This window comes from Dermacentor variabilis, chromosome 3 (assembly GCF_050947875.1).
Source record: "Dermacentor variabilis isolate Ectoservices chromosome 3, ASM5094787v1, whole genome shotgun sequence".
NCBI classification, from domain to species: Eukaryota; Metazoa; Arthropoda; class Arachnida; order Ixodida; family Ixodidae; genus Dermacentor; species Dermacentor variabilis.
In genome coordinates, this window is record NC_134570.1 from 225,431,269 (window position 1) to 225,447,156 (window position 15,888).

General features: G+C 48.1%; 1 protein-coding gene across 2 annotated transcripts in view; it reads right to left on the minus strand.

The window, feature by feature from the left end:
* Positions 1–15,888, minus strand: part of LOC142576671 (2-Hydroxyacid oxidase 1-like) — a 229,103-nt gene that overhangs the window by 94,774 nt on the left and 118,441 nt on the right. The gene's annotated exons all lie outside the window — the stretch shown is intronic.

The following is a 15,888-nucleotide window of genomic DNA, read 5'->3' on the forward strand; positions in this document are numbered from 1 at the left end:
ACTATTGCATAGTTCCCTCCTACTGCTTGTTTCATAACAAAATCGTGTTTTCGCACGTGGAACCCCAGAATTTAGTGTTGAACTTGGCGTCGACATGAAACTCGATGCCCTACCTAAAATTTTTGGACCTATGGATAGCAGCAGCACCGTGAAGTGGAGGTTGCATATGTTCTTACGTACGACGCAATCATCAACTCCTCCTGCGTCGGCCTCAGTATCGCGTACCTTATGTTGAAGATTGGCCTACACTACAGGAAAAAGCTAGACATCAATCTAAAGAGGAGTGAGCACCTGAAAAGGGAAAGCCAGGCATTACGTCGAAGCATTGCTACTAACCGCCAGTCTGTTTCCAGCCGCTGGCCCACTCCTGCACCTGTCATAGAGGAACGTCGACTTGCTGGTTCTATAGCCGACAGGACAACCCTCTCCATACTGTGCTTTATTGACGAGTTTACGCTAACGAAGTTTCCACATGGCCAACAACTCCCATACTTCAGGCGAAATGTCTTGCTTTTGATCATTCAGCAACATCCTACTATGTAAATGTCACAATTTTCGAGGAAGGACACCGGAATGAACGAATGCTTTAGAGCGAAGCTCTTAGACGCCCGTTCTGGCGTTGAGCGTCGGTGTCGGCGTCCCTCGTAAACGAACTAACTAGCATAGCGAAGCATGAAAAAGCGAACGCGGAGCGCATTGGGGGATGAAAGACGGCAATAGCTAAGAGAGCGCGAAGACGAAAGTGTAGGAGGAGGGTACAGTGGAACCATGAGGCGGAAAACGGAGGAAGAGGGTATGTCGATAGCAGTGGCGTAGCCAGAAATTTCATCGGGGGGGGGGGTGGAGGCTCACGTTGGAGCTCGGCCTCCTCCCAGAATTTGCCGAGGGATAAAATACATGAATAATAACTGCATTTACATTGCCAAAGATACTGCAAACAAATTCTTGGACGCTACGCACTGTCAAGACAAGTAAAATATGTATTTTTTCATAAAAGAATATATTCTTATGTCCCAAGAATTGTGCCAGAAATAACGGATATCAATGTTTTCGTGCTTTTTCTCTGTTTAATAAGAAAGAAAATATCACGCGAACTTTAGAACTATATCAGTGCGAACCCAGCAAAGCAGTGCGCATCGCTTATATTATAAATGTAAAGGCCGTGAAATGAACAAGTTGAGGACAAATGCTTCAATGAAACTTTGTCATTCAAGAAACTTGTTTACATTTTTGTACAAATGCAACGGCCAGGGACAAATCTCAGTGGCGCTGTCCTTCGTTCTAATGTGCTGCGCAGGAGCAGCTGTCACCGGTCGTGTATTGTAACTGCACCGAAACTGTAGTCGCAACACAGATCATATATAAAAAGCAGCAGTTCTGCAAAATATAGATTAGAAATACAAAGTACAATGGAATACACAAATGCGAAGATAAAGCTTGATAAAAAGCAAAAAAGTCTCTGGAAACAGAGTCAAGAGGGCATGTATCCACAACACCTCTAAACAAGATATTTAAATATACGTATTAGTATCCAATAAATCTACGTATCTAAGCAAAAGCCACTGTATGCAGGGTGTTTCAGCTAACTTTAGCCAGAGTTTAAAAATATGCCGATGAACTCTAAGACGACGCGATCACTGCAAGTGCATGTTGCTCACTTTTGTATGTAGTGTGTAACGCTACTTTAGTATTTTGCTTAATTAGATTTTTAGTCAAGATTAACAAACCAACTTCTGAAGTAAAGGAGCTAGGAAAGAAATTCGAATTAGAAAATTCCAGAGCGGTTTGCAAAACGCACGAATAAACAGTTTCTGTCTTTCTATATATCTATTAAATATTAGTGTATTTCAGCTTACTGATGATGCCTGCGAAATACAAAACACCAAGCGATATGCCCGCTTGCACGTTGTGATTGCAATGCTCCCCAACGTTCCGCGCACAAACAGCCATAGACGCGCTGCCGCTTAAAAAACGACAGGACTACTGCGTAGGCGTTGGCTGTGCCATTTACGCCAGCGATGTGCTCCCCTCAAGAAAGTTTCTTATAGCGTTAAGCAGACACAGCGGTTATGGTTTATGCTGCCGGAAGTAACAGGTCCATCATTTCGCGATAGCTGTAATCCAATTGAACATCCCTAAATAAAGAAATCAGTTTTCATAAGGCTGAAACTGGTAGAATAAGAGTATCCTAACTGACCAGGCGCAGTCTAGAGTCACTGAATTTACGTTTCTTTTTCATGCGCTTTCACAGAAAGCGCTCGAAGACGTCACCTTCTGTAGCGTTACACCACTGGGATCTTCTGAGAAAGCTTGCTGTTGCTGCCTTGAGCACCGTCGGTGAAATGCTGTGGCAGCCTTCAGTTATATTCTCCTGTAAGGCTTCTGGAGTCGTTGTTTCCGTCGTGTATACGTGATCCTTAATATATCCTCGCAAAAAAAATCAAGAGGGTTAAATTATGGGGTTTTACGTGCCAAACCCACTTTCTTATTATGAGGCACGCCATAGTGTAGGACTCCGGAAATTTCGACCACCTGGCGATTTTTAACGTTCACCGAAAACGTGCAAATACGAAAACACATGGATCTTTTCGTATTCCCCCTCCCCCCCATCGAAATGCCGCCGCCGTGGCCGGGATTCGATCCCGCGACCTAGTGCTCAGCATTCCAACACGAAAAGTCAAGAGGGTTGAGGTCGAGTGACCTTGCAGGCCACAGCACAGGCCCGTTTCTCCCTGTGCATTGCCCTGAGAAGGTAACATCAAGCCATGCTGGTGCTTGACTGCAGCTGTGGGCTGGGGCCGCGTCGTGCTGATACCACATTGCGTCAAGCTGGGCTAGTGGCATATTGCAGTAGAATTCTTCAACCGCGTCTTTGAGGAACTCACTCTTGCCGGTCAGAGTTTTGTTCAAAAACACTGGGCCAAAGATTTTGCTATCACATATTCCGCACCAAACGTTAAAAGACCACTGATGTTGGTGGTGGGATATTCCTAGCCAGTGGTGGTTTCGCTCACTTGAATAGTGTGCGTTGTGGATATTTACTTGGGAATTTCGGGAAAAGATCGCTTCGTCAGTCCAGAAACCTTGGTGAGAAAGTCAGAATCCTGCTCCTCCTGAATCAAAATCTAATTTGCAAAGTCGAGTCTCATTTGGAGATCCCTTGACTCCAGGCATTGATGCAACTGTAGCTGATGAGGGTGCAGTCCAGCTGTTTTCAACATCATCCAGGCAGTTGACTTGGACCCACCGAGCTGTGCGCTCACGCTGCACGTGCTAGCGTGTGGATTAGCCGCCACGAAAGACAAAACGTTGGAGCGAACCTCATTATTTATGAGTGGAGCTCTCTGCCTCTTTCTTGCTAAGCTGCCGGCTTGCTTCAGCGTCACGTAGGTGTTAAATATTGTCGTCGAGCTCGGTCGCGTACCCGGGTGCCAACTTCTAAATAGTCTTGCAGCCTGCCGTCCCTGTCCTCTTGCAGCTCCTCGGACAAGGATAATGTCTGCTTTTTCCTCGTTGGAAAAAGGGTATCACGAAATTGCTCGCGCTTTGACAGCAGATGCATGTTTATCGCTGTCTAGGACTACCAACTACCACTACCACCACGTCCGTCAGTCGCTTTAGGCAGCGCAAGTGATAACGGTTGCTACTTAAATCAAACAGCCAACGCTTGCGTCATTGCCCAGTCGTTTTTTAAGCAGCAGCGCACCTATGGCTGTGTGCGCAGAACGCTTGGAAGCAGTGGAATCACGAAGCGCAAACGGGCAGGTCACGTTGTGTTCTTTTGTATTTAGCGGGCATCCACAGTAAACTGAGATAGATAGAAAGACAGAAACTGTTTATTCGGACGTTTTGCAAACCGCTTTGCAACTTTCTAATTGGATTTTTTTCCTAGCTCCGTTGCTTCAAAAGTTAGTCAATTAATCTTCACTAATTATTTAATTAAACAAAGTTCACAAATAGCGTGACACACTGCATACCAAAGTGAGCAACATGCATTTGGTCGCGTCGGCATATTTTTTAAGTCTGGCTAAAGTTAACTAAAACACCCTGTATAATGCGTCAAACAAGGCAGATAAACAGGTAGCGCAATTACAGATTCACATATCACAGAACAACCGGCGTGGTTGCTCAGTGGCTGTGGTGTTGGGCTGCTGAGCACGAGGTCGCGGGATTGAATCCCGGCCACGGTGGCCGAATTTCGATGAGGGCGAAGTGCCAAAACACCCGTGTACTTAGATTGCGGTGCACGTTAAAGAGCCCCAGGTGGTCGAAATTTCTGGAACCCTCCACTATGGTGTGCCTCATAATCGGAAAGCGGTTTTGGCACGTAAAAACCCATCATTTTAGATCACATAATCCTAAGGCCCGCCCACCTTCCCTCCACTCCCCCCAAGGCGGCGCGCTTCCTCCCCACTTTTCTCCGTTGCGCACACAAGACTGACCCACCATCGTGCCGCCTCCGCACACACACTGCACTTTTACTCAAACATACAGCCTGCGGCGCGCGCTGCCGATGTTACCGCCCTTGGACTTCATACGGAACATGACGGTGACTACAGGTATGCGCCTTGAGTGTCCACATAATTTCTGTCAAAATAATATAATACGAGTATCCGGCCACTGAAGATTCCCGTGGCCCATCAGTTTTTGCAAAAGAAGTAATAAAATCAGACTTTCACCATGCGAGAATTCGCTGCGCCGCAACAATGTCTTTATTTGTGTGTGTGTGGGGCAGGGCATCGAAATGAAGAAACGCAAAGGAAAGCATGTTGGCCACAATTGAATGCCTACTTGGGGCACCTAATGTAGCTACCCAAAGAATATCGAAGAAAACCTGAGACGCTTGGTCCACAGCGATCCATACGCATACTGCTCGTTACCATACAATGGCGAGATAAAATACTTTGCGTAGACGTTGCACAACATCGCAATTATGGTGATGCCCTCAAGCGAACGCGTTGCAGTCTGTCGAGTCCCCACAATGGTGGCGGCGAGCGACCATTGCTTCTTTTTGTCGTCTGCTGGCGAGAGAGCGTCCAAAACTCTCTGACGCAAAAATCCACTCGGCCAGAGAAAGACGAACGCGCACCAAAGTGCGCCGCGTGGTTGTCACGGTAGCACGAGAAAAACGCATGTGCTCTGGCTGGCTCTGGCACCCTGCGGGTAGCGAGAACAAAAAAAGAAATACTGAAGAGGTTCAATGTGTCCTTGCGAATAAAAGTCAAAGTAGAAAAAATAAATAAGAACAGAGTTACCTTTACTGACTTTAGCGCCTTGACATGGATGCTTTGGCACAGGTGAAAAAAAAAATGTTCGTATTCTTTTCTGTGACATGATGGCACTAATGTACCATCACAAAGCTTCGTCTCATTGGAGCTCGCTGTGTGCTTTGTCAACTTGTCTGATAGTGTGTTGATTTGGCTTGTCTCGTTGTATGGTCCGATGTACGACTTTGGAAAAGTCAATGCAGCTCTGGCATCAAATGTTTATAAGAACAGTTAACTCGCAAAGATCCGGAATTGAAAATTTAAAGCACGACTTTGGAAATGTCAATGCACCTTTCACGTCAAAAGTTTATGCGATCTTTATACCCATAATGTTTCGGAATTGAAATACATGCGGTCCGTAGATATCACAGCCTCTGCGAGATGCCGTGACGATCCCGGAAAACAAACAGATGAAGGGACGAATGAGAAGGCGAACATCCCAAGCCATCAACAATGGCGCGCAAGGTGGCATCGCGGTGTAGCTCGTCGGCAACGTGTAGCAGCTGAGAAATGGAGGAAACGCAAGCATCGGTATCGGGGTCATGGTCGAGGGGTGGTTCGTCCACTGGATAGCGTAATAAACAGTCTGCGTATTGATGTATTCGGCCCGACTTGTACACTACTGCAGAGGAGTATAGAGCCCAGCGACCAAGTCGGCCGGTAGGATCCTTGAGTGAGGAAATCCAGCAGAGTGCGTGGGGGTCCGTGATTACAGAGAAATCCCTGTCATACAAATACGGGTGGAATTTGGAAACCGCCCAGACGAGAGCGAGGCATTCACGATCTGTATTCGAATAGTTTCGCCCCGTTTCTGTGAGGAGGAAGTAACACGTTCTTGACCATGTTGGTGCTGGGCTAAGACGGCTCCGATACCGTCGCCACTGGCATCGGTACGCACCTCTGTAGGAGAGGACGGGTCAAAGTGGGGCCATTATAGGTGGCGTGGTGAGAATGTTGCTGAGGTGGGCAAACGCGGCACTTATAGCGGGGCCCCACGTAAACGGCACGTCCTTCTTCAGTCGGGCATTCGCTGCGAAGTCTTTAACGAAGCGTCGGAACTAGAAGTAGAGCCCTAGAAAACTTCGGACGTCTTTGGTAGACTGAGGTACAGGAGCAGACGTGACAACATGAATTTTCTGAGTCTGGTTGATTACCAGAAGGTCCAGCACAGTAACCTGCCGACGACCGAAGAAACACTTCGATGAATTTAATTGGAACCCAGCCTCCGGAAAACATGAAGAACAGCTGATAAACGCTCAAGGTGTGTCTCAAATGTAGGCGAAAATGCGAGAACGTCGTCTAGGTAGCAGAGGCATGTTGGCCATTTGAACCTTTGAAGCAGAGTCCATCATACGTTCGAACGTTGCTGGGGCGTTGCATAGACCGAGTGACATAACTTTGAATTGTTATAGACCATCAGGGGTGACGAACGTGGTCTTCTCTAGGTTTTTTTCATCGACAGAAATTTGTCAATAACCAGACCAAAGGTCTAGTGATGAAAAGTAGTTGGCACCGTGCAGACAATCGAGGGCGTCGCCAATGCGAGGCAAGGGTAGATGAAATAATTATTTAATTATTTAATCAATTAATTAATTAATTAAGGAATGAAACCACGTTTACTCCACATTGGAAAGGGAGGGGTATTATTGCAAAAGGGGAAGGTAGATGCTGCCTCCATTTTTTTAACGAACGTCCTGGAGGCAGCTAAATGGAGGCCGCATGCCCCTTGTGGCTGTCGCGGAGCCGATCGTCGACCGGTGGTGCCGCCGGGTCCTGGAGGAACAACAGCACTGCTCGCCAGAGCTCGATGGCCTGGTCTGGAGGCGTGGTATCCGGGCCGGTCCAAGTCCGGAGCGAAGAACGCCGAAATCCCTGCTTTATGGTGGCAAGGGCATGAAGCTTAGTTGGGATGTAGAGGGGGCACTCCCAACACAGGTGGTTAAGATCAGCGCGACATTTGCACGTGAAACAGAACCCACTTACGGGTGGTGGTGTGCCAGCCCTGTGGAAATGGTACAGCAAGTGAGGAGTAAGGAGGGTGCCTGTCTTAATTCTCCGAATCAAGACTGACTCTCGCCGTGTGAATACCTTCGAGGAAAGCGACGGTATAGACAGTGGATTGCCCACTGCTGTGAGGTAGGCGGCACGTCGTTGTTTGGTCGCATGCTTGTCTGCCGTCGGATCTGCTAGCTCAGGTGTGGTAGCTAGGAGAGGATAAGGAGTATCGGAGGCTCTGGCTGGCGCAGTAAAGAGATGAGCGCACACCTATCTCTGAGCCTTCTCGTTTCCGGGGATACGGCAGGCGCAGGGACCCAGTGCATGGTAACATCGTGACCACATTCGCGGAGCAGGCGTGCCTGATGATGATGATGATGATGTTTGAGGTTTAATGGCGCAAGGGCCATATATGGCCAAAGAGCGCCATGCTAGTGGTAATGAATATGTCGTGGTCTGATGGGCTCTGTGAATTTAATGTGACGTGGCTGTAAAGAGGCCTAAAGGAGTTTGTATAAATTGCATAAAAATCTCACGTAATAAAATTATGGCAATGATTAATGACATGTACTATGATCACTAAAATGCATTAAAAAAGAATGATGCATTATATAAAATATGAGAGATGCTAAAATTGTCTAAGAGCACTACTGCCTCGCCAAAGCCCTTGAAACGCAAGGGCCAAGAGGCATGTGCTATACGAAATAGCTATCACAGCAGCATCCTCTGGAGAGAGGAGACGATATGAACGTATAGGGCTAATTACATGTAACACAACATCTTTCAGGAAGTCTAGGACTGCGTTAGTGTCAAAGAGTGGTTCTGGGCCGAGTAACATTACAGGATGAAGGGGAATGTGCTGCCGGTATGCTAACGCAAAATGTTTCTTTCTGTCAGATTCGGCTTTCCGACACTCCAGGAGGACATGGAGGACGGTCAGCCTCTCCCCGCATCTCCCACAGGTTGGGGGCTCATTTCCAGTGAGTAAAAAATTGTGGGTACCAAATGTGTTTTCCTAATCTTAGAGGGCAGAATAGGACATCTGTGCGGCGTGATTTTGTTGCAGAAGGGCAGATTTTGTTGCAGAAGGCCAGAACCCTAATTGTGGCTTTATTACGTGCAGTTTATTATTTGTTTCCATGTCCCACGAGCGTTGCCAGTAGTTCCGCAGTTTTCTGCGCAAGAAGGGCCTCAGATCTGTGACAGGGACTGCAGCGGTAGGATTTACAGAATGCGATGAAATTGATGTGGCAATCTGTCCGCCAGAACATTGCCTTCGATGCCCCTATGACCCGGCACCCAGCATATAATGACATGCTGGTTGCATATATACGTTTTACATAGGACGGAATATAGTTCATTGATTACTGGATTTTTGTGCTTAGAAGGTGACATTAAGGCCTTCACAGCACTTAGGGAGTCCGTATATATAATTGATTTCTGGAGTTTTGATTTATTTATATGCTTTACGACCGACAGCAGTGCGTAAGCCTCAGTCGTAAAGATACTAGTTTCCGGATGCAGTACATCGGTTTCCGAGAAGGATGGACCGACGGCTGCATAGGACACCCCGTCGTGTGACTTCGATGCGTCAGTGTAGAACTTCGTGCAGGAGTATTTGTGCTGGAGTTCTGGGAAATGCATTTGGATTTCAATCTCTGGAGCGTGTTTTGTAACTTGCATGAAGGATATATCGCATTGTATCAGCTGCCACTCCCAAGGAGGTAGCAGCTGATACAATCAGCTGCTACCTCCTTGGGAGTGGCAGCTTATTATCGCTTATTATTATCGAGGATTGGGACACGCATTTCATCACTAAGCTCCCTCACACGCAACGAGAAAGGCTGTCTTATGGAGGGACGATTACTGAAAAATGTAGCGCACGTCATATCGGTAGCGGTATCAAAACATGGATGTTCAGGATTAGAGCGTACTTTAAGGAGATATGTAAAGCTGATGTATGATCTCTGTAGGTGGAGAGACCATTCATTCGATTCGGCATATAAGCTTTCAATCGGACTTGTTCTGAAAGCGCCCGTGGCTAAACGGATACCTAGATGGTGAACAGGGTCTAGCATCTTTAGCGCGCTCGGGGCGGCAGAATGATAGATCACGGCACCATAATCTAATCGTGACCGAATCAGGCTCTTATAGAGACTCATTAAGCACGTCCTGTCACTCCCCCACGTAGTCTGCGATAGGAGTTTCATTAAGTTCATTGTTTTCAGACATTTTTCATTAATATGTTTAATGTGTGGGACAAAAGTGAGTCTATTGTCGAGTATAACACCTAGAAATTTGTGCTGTTTATTTGTAGGTATCTGTTGTCCACACATTTCTAAGCAAGGATCCGGAACCAGGCCTCTCTTTCTTGAAAACAGAACACAAGAACTCTTTTGAGGATTGATTTTAAAACCATTTTTCTATGCACACCCTGACACCTTCTTCAAACTATGCTGTACCTGTCTCTCGCATACTGCGAGGTTACAGGATTTGAAGCCTATTTGAATGTCGTCCACATAGAGTAAAAAATGGCCGGTGGTAAGGAAGCACGAAGCGTTGTCATCTTAACAATAAAAAGTTTGCAACTGAGCACGCCTCCCTGGGGTACACCAGTTTCTTGTGTAAAAGGACGTGACAGCACATTGCCTACTTTTACCCGGAAGGCACGATTGGACAAGTAGCTTTTTATTATGTTTAGCATGTTACCGTGAATGCCCATTTCTGACAAATCTCTCAAGATTCCGTAGCGCCATGCTGTATCGTACGCCTTCTCCATATCGAGGAATATCGATAAGAAAAACTGTTTGTGTACAAACGCGTCACGAATATGTCCTTCAATACGTACAAGATGGTCGGCTGTGGAGCGCCCTTCTCGGAAGCCACACTGATAGGGATCAAGCATTTTGTTTTGTTCAAGGAAATGGATGAGTCGCCGGTTTATCATTTTTTCAAATACCTTACACATGCAACTTGTGAGGGCTATCGGGCGGTAACTTGCCACTGAGGAAGGGTCTTTCCCTTGTTTCAAAACAGGGATCACAATGGCTTCTTTCCATGCCGTTGGAAGGTACCTGTGCCCCAGATAGTGTTGAAAAGTGTAAGTAGTGTATCTTGCGTGTCATCGTGTAAGTTTTTGAGCATTTCATACATGATTCTATCAGATCCCGGTGCAGAGCTCTTGCATGCGCTGAAGGCAGCTCTCAACTCTGCAATACTAAAAGGACGGTTGAACGGTTCGTTCTGCTGGCACTTTCTTATGAGTGGCTTGCATTCTTCTATTTGTTTATGTTTGAGAAAGGATTTTGAATAATTGGTGGAACTTGAAACGCTCTCAAAGTGTTCCCCAAGTGAGTCTGCCTGATCTTGCAGTGTATCGCCCTGTGTATTTACCAGAGGGAGTGAATACGTTGCTCGTCCTCTAATTCTATTTACCCTGTTCCAGACTTTAGTCTCATCTGTAAAACAGTTAATACTGGATAAAAAAGTTCCGCCAACTTACTCTTTTGGCCTGTCTGCGGGTTCTCCTGCCTTGGGACTTTACTTTCTTAAAATTGATAAGACTCTCTGCAGTGGGGGAAGCGCGTAGCAGCCCCCACGCTTTGTTCTGTTTCTTACGAGCGATCCTACATTCGTCGTTCCACCACGCGGCACGCCATCTGCATGCCAAGCCACTTCCTTCAGATATGCATTTAGACGCGGCATCTATTATGAGCGCTGTAAAATACTCCACAGCAGCATCAATTTCTAAAGAAGACATATCAGCCCATGAGATGGTAGTGAGAGTTCGAAATTTCTCCCAGTCGGCTGTATCTATCTTCCACCTAGGAGCTTGTGGAGGAAATTCATTTTCTTTAGATGTCCTTAGCAGTACGGGGAAGTGATCGCTCCCGTAAGGATTGCTCGTAACTTCCCATTCGAGTTCGGGCAGTATAGACGCGGAAACTATGCTAAGATCTATTGAAGAAAAGGTTCTGTTTGCAAGAGAGTAATATGTATGTTCTTTCTTATTTAGAAGGCACGCTCCAGAAAATAAAAGGAACTGTTCAACGATACGACCTCGCGCATCGATACGAGAGTCTCCCCACAAGCTGCTGTGTGCATTGAAATCGCCAAGAACAACATAAGGTTCTGGCAGTTCATCTATGAAGGACTGAAATTCAGGTTTGTTTAATTTGTTATGTGGGCGTATGTAAAGCGAACAAATAGTGATGAGTTTGTTTAGCAGGACAACTCGAACCGCCACTGCTTCGAGAGGCGTTTGTAGCTGTAAAAGTTGACACGCAATGCTCTTATGGATAGCAATGGCAACACCGCCCAACAGCATCATCGCGATCTTTGCGAAAAGTTATATACTGTCGGAGAAAGTTTATGTGTTTGGATTTTAAGTGTGTATCTTGTAAACACAGCACCTTGGGATTGTGTTTGTGGATTAGTTCTTGAACATCATCAAGGCTTCTAAGGAGACCTCTGACGTTCTACTGAATTATCTGTGTATCCATATTGGAAACAAATAGGTGCTGTGTGTACTGGAACAGGTATTAATTAGAGATTTCAGAGATTAGATTACTGAGCTCTTTCGAGGCCCTGTAACCGGGGTCTTGCCCTTTCTAGAGCGTTCGAGGGAGCCTCGCCGCTCCTTAGGCGTTTGGTGCGCCTTCAGGACAGGTGTAGTGTCCATTGCCTCTAGTGAGGCTCCGGACACGTGCTCTTGCGAGCGAGAGTTTACCAGAGAGGGTCCCGCCTTGGAGGGCTAGACCCCTGCGCCCACCAGCCCGGAGGTCGATGGCGCTTCCTGAGGGATTTGGCTGCGCCGGCTGTTGCCAGCGCTGGAAGGGGCCGGGGAGGTTGGGGCAGCCTCGGCTGCGCCCACCTTCGGAGTCGATGGTCCCTTCTGCTCGGTTGGCGGAGCAGCGATAGCCGCAACCACCGTGGAGGCAGATGGCGTAATTGCCGACTCACTGCGTGTGGGTCGGACAGCCGCCGGAGGCCGTTGTTACGCTGCCCCCTGACGCACCACTTCGGCAAAGCTTTTCTTTGGCAGGTATGCTACCCGTCTGCGTGCCTGTTTGAACGATATATTTTGCTTAACTTTAATTGTCACAATTTCCTTTTCTTTTTTCCACCATGGGCGGGACCGCGAGTACGCGGCGTGCTCCCCATCACAGTTCACACAGTGGAGAGAGTTTTGACATGTTTCAGATAGGTGTTCGTAGGCACTGCACTTCGCACAAGTCTGGCGGCCTCGGCAGTTCTGTGAGCTGTGGCCGAATCGCTGGCACTTAAAGCATCGTAAGGGATTTGGAATGTACGGTCTCACTCGGATTTTCACATACCCTGTCTCGATAGTGTCGGGTAGGTTGCTTGAGCCAACTGTAAGTATTAGGTGCATCGTATGGATTTCTTTTCCGTCACGTCTTATTTTAATTCTCTTAACATTGATCACGTTCTGATCATTACAGCCCTCTAGAAGTTCAGCTTCAGACAATTCTAGCAGATCAGCATCTGATACAACGCCGCGGGTAGTATTCATAGTACGGTGTGGGGTCACTGTGACTGGAACACCCCCCAAAAGATACAAGCTTGGACAGCTTTTCATATTGTTTCTGATCGCGGAGCTCTAAGAGAGGATCACCGCTAGCCATTTTCGATGCTTTGTATCCGGGACCGAAAACTTCCGTCAGAGATTTCGAGACAACGAAAGGTGAAATCATTCTCACCGTCTTCTCAGGCTTATCGGAGTGGATGACATGAAAGCGAGGAAAGTTCTTTGTACGATTGCCAAAAAACTTGAAGATATCTTCGGTGCGCCCTCGTTTCTGAGGGCGATCAGGAAGTTTGGGGAAAGAAGTTTCCATGAAATATATAAAAATTCGGCAACAGCGCCGACCGCCCACCACGGAGCCCAACGAGGGGACGCGGCAGAGCTTGCATGCAAGTCTGCACGACGCCAGTCGTACGCCGCCACTATAACCAAATATGGTGTACCCAAGGTTGGATAACCACACAGGGTTAACCCTTGCCGCCAAGAAGAAGGAAGTAAATAGAAGAGAGAAGGAGACAGGAAAGGTGGAAAGTAAGGGAAAGACGAAGGTTGTAGGGAGAGAGAGACAGGAAAAGGCGACTGCCGATGTCCTCCAGGTGGGTCAGCCTGGAGGTGCCGTCTATGTGAAGCCGAGGCCGAAGAGGTGTGTTGCCTCCGCCGGGGGGCCTTAAAGGCCCAAACACCCAGCATCGGCTCAACCCCCAGGATCCCCTTTTCCCCAGACACGGCTAAGCCGCGCACGGCTACACGCGGGAGGGTCCAGCCCTCGTGTGCTCGGGTACGTAGTGTCGCAACACACCAAACGCCTGCTCACGCAGAGGCCCCTGCGGGGACAGGCGTGCGTGGTGCCGGATCATCTGCAGTACGGGATCTGCGTGAAAAACATTAGCGCATGCCCGATGCGCAGCCTGGGAATCTGTGTACGCATGATGGTGAACCGGGTCAGTTTGAGACGAAATTGCGACGGCCCACTCTAAATAATCTAGGATGGCCATTAGCTCTGTGCGGGTGCTGTACATTGCTTCTGCTGATATATGATGGCATTGGTTCTGATTTTGATTTGTCTGGTCGTACCGCGCAGTGGCATAACAGGTGTTGCTAGCGCCGTCTGCAGGAAGTGCAGCGTCCGTGTATACGATGCGTTCAGTTGAGGGGAGTGAGCTCGTAGCTTTAGTATGCCTCTTGGCATATGCAAGGCGCTGCATTCGCTGATTAGGGTCCATATTGTGAGGAAGTGGCCTGCCATCCGTGAGAGCCGTGATTTCCCACGGCGGCGTTTTGTTGGGCAAAATGAACATTGTGTGGGCGTCATACCCAAGGAGCATGAGTGTGTGTCGCCCAGGATTTACAGCGCGAAATCTCGTCTGATGTGCATGTCGACAAGCTCGAACAGGTTGTGTTTGCTACAACTTTTCAGCGCTTCGGGGCTTGTGTACCTTGGAAGACCAGTAAGAATGCGTTTGGCTTCGTTAAGTAGCTGGTCGAGCGCGTGCATCTGTGTGCCGTTGACTGGATGATACGGCAACCCGTACATGATACGGGAGACAAGAAAAGCTTGAGCGAACTGCCGCATTTCACGTTCGTTTACTCCACGGGTGCGGTTAGAGATTCTGCGTAAAGCGTGTAGGATTTGTTTGCAGGTCTTCGTAACGCGTTGGAATCAAGTGCTCGCTGTGCAGTTCTCGTTAGGTGCATACAGAGTATCTGGATAGTAGATTTGCGTGTAATGGGTCGGTCACCGATGTACGATTTAAAAGACTGTTTTTCTTCCTGCTTGCCAAAGGTAGATCGGTCACCATGAATGACGACAAACTCTGTTTTGTCTGGGACTGTGTGTAAACCTGTTCCCGTGGCATAGGGGTGAATATTACCGAGAGCTCTTTGTAAGGCGCCCTCCTGCTCCCAGATGGACCCTTGATGCGTCCACACGGTGACGTCGTCGGCGTACCCTGCGTGTTTCAGGCCCCGTACGTCGGCAAGGCGGTTTGGTAGCTGGTGCGTAGCTATATTAAACATGGTCGGTGAAATAACCGGGCCTCGGGGACGCCTACTTGGTTCTCATGGCACTGGCGTCATCACCAACTTCGACTTGGTAGCTTCGCTCTTCAAAAAAACCCGCTATGATGTTGTACATTTTCCTTTTAATGCAAAGGGCACATGTTTTGATCGTGATGGTGTTATGCGGAACGCCATCAAATGTCTTGCGTATATACACTGCGACAACGGCTCGTGGGTGCACAGAATTAGAGTGGAGGATGTCCTGTTTTAGGCGGAGTAGCACATCTTGTATTGGTAGCGAAGGGCGAAATCCATACAGTGTAGGAGCCAAAAGGTCGCAATCTTCAAGGTGCCACATCAAGCGGGTGTTAACCGTACTCTCCATTACTTTAAAGACACAGGAAGTCAAAGAGATCGGACAGAGGTTCGATAAGGTATGTGATGGCATACCAGGCTTCGGAATGGGCTTGGCCACCGAAAGCTTCCAAGTGGAGGGCAGTATCCCGGTAACCCAGACTCGATTGAATTCTCCGAGAAGAGCGTGCTTGTGCTCAAGGGGCAAATTGCGCAGATAAGCGAGGCCCACCTCATCGACTCCTGGAGCACTACGTACGTTAGCACGCTGCAAGGCGTGCTCCAGCTCGATCACGTTGAAGGGGCTGTTAAGTGGTTCGCTATCTTCAGAATGTACATCCTTCTGTTATGTGGTGTTTGTCGGGCGAGACGTCTGTAGGAAAAACACTCCAGTGGCCTGTTCGGCCAGTTCCTGAGCGCTGATGCCTTCGCGGAGGGCCACACGAGCCGCGCCGTTGTCGGTCTTGTGCTGGCCGAGAGCGCAGGATGGCCCAAACCTTGGACGTACGAGTCTGTCCATTGATGGATTGGTTAATTCCCATCCAGCGGTGTGACGGCAGCATAGTCGTATATTCTTCAATGAAACGCTGTATTTTGCGCAACCGGGCGTTGTGGTGAGCAGCGTGACCAGACCGCCTGTAATGGGCGAGAATCCGGTGTCTTCTGTTCCATAAGGTGAGCAGATGTCTATCAGGCTCTAGGTGGTCAGAGGGAAACCGTAAGTGCTTC